At 39.8% G+C, this 4,749-nt stretch overlaps 1 pseudogene; it reads right to left on the reverse strand.

Moving 5' to 3' along the window:
* Positions 1 to 2,459: 2,459 nt before the first annotated feature.
* LOC114196772 (PEST proteolytic signal-containing nuclear protein-like) lies at positions 2,460 to 2,996 on the reverse strand (annotated as a pseudogene).
* Positions 2,997 to 4,749: the final 1,753 nt, after the last annotated feature.

The raw sequence follows: 4,749 nt of genomic DNA on the forward strand, positions 1-4,749 counted from the left end.
TAGTCTGATTCCCGCCTCACATCATAAGCAAAAATCAAATCTAGAAGATTTCCGATTTAGATCTCTAGATGGGAGAATATCTTGATAAACTTAAGGCCAGCAGATTTCTCAATGGGGCACAAAAGCACTGACCATAAAGAAAAAAAAAATGAAAGTATTAGACGTCATTAAAATTAAGAACTTGTGTCTATCAAAAAATAACACTGGGAGTGAAAAGACAAGACAAAGAACGAGACAGATGTACACACATGCGTGTGTATGTGTACAAAATTTCCTATATAAAGGGTATATAACCCCTAGTAGATAAATAAATCCTAAAATCAATAGAAAAAAATGAGCAAAAAACTTGAATGAACACCTCACAAAAGAAAAAAAATAAACATGAAAAGTTTGTCAGCATCACTTGTCACTAGGGAACATAAATTAAAACCCCAATGAGATATCACTACACATCCTCCAAGAGGATTAATATGAAAAATAGCCACACTGCCAAGTGTTGGAGTGAAGGAAAACCCATTCATTGCCTCTGGGAATATAAGTTGGCACTATTTTAGTAAATTGCTTGGTAGTATCTACTAAAGCTAGGGACATTTATACCCCTGTGTCCCAGTAATTTTACTCCTAGCTATACATCCTACAGTAACGTATGCACGCAGTTACCAAAACACTCATACAAGAAGGTTTAGAGCAGCACCATTCTTAATAGCCAAACAATGAGAACAATCTAATGTCGGTCAAAGTTAAATGGGTAAATTGGAATAGACACAGCAATGAAAACAGCCAATGATTGTTACATTGACACAGATCAACCTTACAAACATATATTGAGCAAAAGAAGCCAGATACAAAAGAATTCATATTGTATGATTCCATGCCTACAGAGCTGGTAAACAGAAAAAACGAATCAGAGGTGATAGAAGGCAGGGGGCAGGGGGTGAGTGGGAGAGGGTCTGGAGAGGCTTATGGGCGGTGCTGGTGATGGTCTGTTTCTTGATGGTGACGGTGACAGTGGTATGTTCATTTTGAAAATTGACCAAGTGACACATTTAAGGCGCATGCACTCATTTGTGTATTTCAATACAAAGTTTAGTTGAAAAGTACATATCCTATTGATAGTAGATCTTACAAAACCACACAACGTTAGAGTCTGAGGGATTCTTAGATTTGGGGATCAAAGAGGAATGACTGACCCACCCTTGATGAGGAGGTGACTAGAAATATGGCTAGGAGGGTAAATTCAGGCCACACTCTGATATTCTCTCAATGCAAGGCCAAGGGCTTGAGAATTTATTCAGTGGACCAGACACAGTGAGTGGAGATCGAGGGCGACAATATGACTAGATTCGTGTTCATAGAAAAATTCTTATGGCAACATATGAAATAAATTGGAAATGGGGGAGAGAAGACACAGGGAGACGAGTGAAGAAGACATTGTCAAAATGTTGAGAAAAAAAAATGAAAGTTTGAGATGGCAAAGCATTTGAACGTGTGTTTTGCCCCTGCCCATCCATGTCTGCTTCTTTATGTGGATCTGTTGAGTAAACAAGTGCAGATTCTGAAAACACTGCTTCTGCCTGGAAAGTCACCATCCTTGCATCCCAGGGACATCTTCAGTGCTGCTGGCTTGCAGGCGACGGGCAAGTCCCTGGAGGAACGGCTGTCAAACCGTTTTTATTCTGAAGACTACTGGGTGCTAGTTCTTGTCATGTTTCATCACTCAGGGCACATTCAAGCATGGAAATTCCTGTGAAGTTAAAAGAAAAGTTATGTTGTCTATTGAAAAAATCACAAGACAGAGCCTGCAAGTGGCAAGATCTGAAGACTACAAAGGTGGATCGACCTTTTTTGATACCAACTTCTTTTTTTTTTATTTTTACCATTTCTGAGTTTTTATTATCGGTAGCCTTTGGACACTAATCATATGAAGCTACAAAACTAGCAAATGTCACATTCTGCGTGGAGCACTGGGTGTTATGCACAAACAATGAATCATGGAACACTACATCAAGAACTAATGATGTAATGTATGGTGATTAACATAACAATAAAAAATATAAAAAAACTAAGACCCCCCCAAAAAAACTAGCAAATGTCTTGAAATCTGTATATAAAACATAAATTAGCTCTAATTTCAAACTCTCAATGAGTGTACCACTCAATCATAAAAAAAAAAGTGGCTCCAAAGATAGTCTTATACCATTATACCATTCTTTAGATTTTTTTTTTTTTATTTGAGAGAGATAGAACATGAGAGGGGGGAGGTCAGAGGGAGAAGCAGGCTCCCTGCCGAGCAGGGAGCCCGATGCGGGACTCGATCCCGGGACTCCAGGACCATGACCTGAGCCGAAGGCAGTCGCTTAACCAACTGAGCCACCCAGGCACCCCAGCATTCTTTGAAAAAGGAAACTGTTTCTTTTAACTTTACATCCACCCCACACCCCAATTTCAAAACACACCATTTAATTGTCTTGGTCATGGACATTTCCTAGATAAGATTTTATATTTCACTCCCAGAGCTTCTGGTGATCAGAAAAACCAGGCTTTCCTTTACTGAAGGAGTTTGGTCCTGCTGATGTTGGTGTAGCCCTTCCAATATTCTTCACCCTCATCTTTGCTTCTGGAGGCATTTCCTCTGGCTACTATCTTCATCTTCATTAAAAGCTGCTGCTACTGAAAAGGTTTTTGGAGCAAGCGTTGGAACAGTTTCTTAAGGCTCACTTTATCCAAGTTTGATGGATATGGCTGAGTCTTTCTTTGTCATCTGACTACCTATGGCAAATCCTAACTTGGAGATCTTCATGGGCTTTGCTGGGAGGTCTGCAGCTTCTTCTTCAGCTGATCATGTCTCAGCACTGTGACTGGAATTTTGCCCTCCATTACTGAAAGAAACAGTCTTAGTTTTCACAGGTTTTTCTGCTTCTCCTGCAGGTACCCCGGCGGCTCCAGCTCGCTGCGGTTTCTCAGGGTTTCTCCTCTCCCTTCTTCCCATCCACCATTTTCCCTGCCATGGCCTGATAAGAACTTCTTTTATTTGGAGAATGCAGTCTGATGTTAGGTTAGATTGGAAATTCTAAACAGTAACAGGAGACAAGTATAGGAAATGCTTTAGCCAGTTTATGGTTTTATACGTAACAAGAATGTTCCTCTAGTCCCATGGACACAAGAAATTCTCCCCCACTCCCCCCCGACCCAGTTTTTAAACAAGGTACACATTTACAAGGATCCAGCAAAGAGACAAGAAAACCTCCCCCACCCCTTACCTTTTGTCTCTTTCTATATATAGTATATGAGGTGGGGGTATATGAGAAAAGGTTTAACCCAGCAGACCCGACCTTCTATTCTTGGAAAGGCTCTGCTGCAAGATTAGATTTTTTAACTTTACATCCTGGGCTGGCATCTGGGAATTTGTATTTCAGGAGTGTTCCCACCATTAAGCAAGCAGAGGGGCTCACTCTGTCTAAACTGTACAAACAATATGGTATATACTTATATTAGGTTCTACAGAGAAACAAAAGCAATAGGAGACATATATATGTGTGTGTATATATATATATGAGATATGATATGAGATATGATATAGAGGGGGAGAAAGAGAGAGAAGAAAGATTCATTTTTTCATTTTAAGGAATTGACTCACATGATTATGGAAGCTGGCAAAACCAAAATTTGCGGATCTGCAGGTAGACCATTAGGCTTGAGATCCAGGAAGAGCCAATGTTGCAATTCAAGTCCAAAGGCCATCTGCTGGCAGAATTTCTTTTTGCTTGGGAGCGGTCAGTCTTTTGTTTTTGTCCTTTGCCCTAGCCTTCAACTGATTAGATAGGGCCTGCCAACATTATGGGGAATAAATCTGCTTTACTCAAAGTCCACCAGTTTAAATGTAAACCTCATCCAAAACACCTTCACAGAAACATCAGATGTTTGACCAACTATCTGGGCACTGTGGCCCAGTCACGTTGACACATAAAATTAATCATTACAATGCTGAACGCCTGCTAGTTCTTTCTGGCAGCCTGGATATATGGTACATGCCAGGCAAAGTTTGCCTCTGTGACCAGCTTTCAATAAAAACCTTAGGCATTAAGTCTCTAATGAGCTTCCTTGATAGACAACATTTTACAAATGTTGTCACAACTTGTTGTTGGGGGAATTAAGTGCATTCTGCACAAATCCAGTGGGAGAGGACCCTTGGAAACCTGCATCTGGTCTCCCACAGACTTCATCTCACACGCCTTTTCCCTTGGCTAATTGTGCTTTACATCCTTTAGCTGTAATAAATCATAGTTGTCAGTGTGGCTAGATGTTAAATCCTGTGGGTCTCCTTAGTGAATCATCAAACCTAGGGGTGATCTTGGGAACCCCCAACCCAGGGTATTACAAGAGCCCATCTTATTCTATTTTTCTCTTGAAATAGATCAAAAGCCATGACAGAAGTAAATCACAGATTGTATCAAAAGGACAGTATAATGAATGACATAAAAATAGTTCAGAAGGAGCTAGTGATTATATAGTACTTTAGAAATATGAAGGGCTACATAAATACTAAGTAACACTAATAAGACAAATTGTATGTTTCCATTAATTCTGAAGGACATTTCCACAGATTTTCACAGAAAATAAACTTAATTATGTATGACCAACAAGAGCTGTTATAAACCTTTTAAACAGTCCTAGAATATTTTTAGTGAGAAGGAGAAGTACAGAGACCCATTAACCAAAGGGAAAATGTTTGGGGTTTATTAAGTGAAA

This window comes from Eumetopias jubatus, unplaced genomic scaffold (assembly GCF_037043125.1).
Source record: "Eumetopias jubatus isolate StellerSeaLion01/CBP00866 unplaced genomic scaffold, mEumJub1_p1.0 scaffold_2, whole genome shotgun sequence".
In the NCBI taxonomy this organism is placed as follows: Eukaryota; Metazoa; Chordata; class Mammalia; order Carnivora; family Otariidae; genus Eumetopias; species Eumetopias jubatus.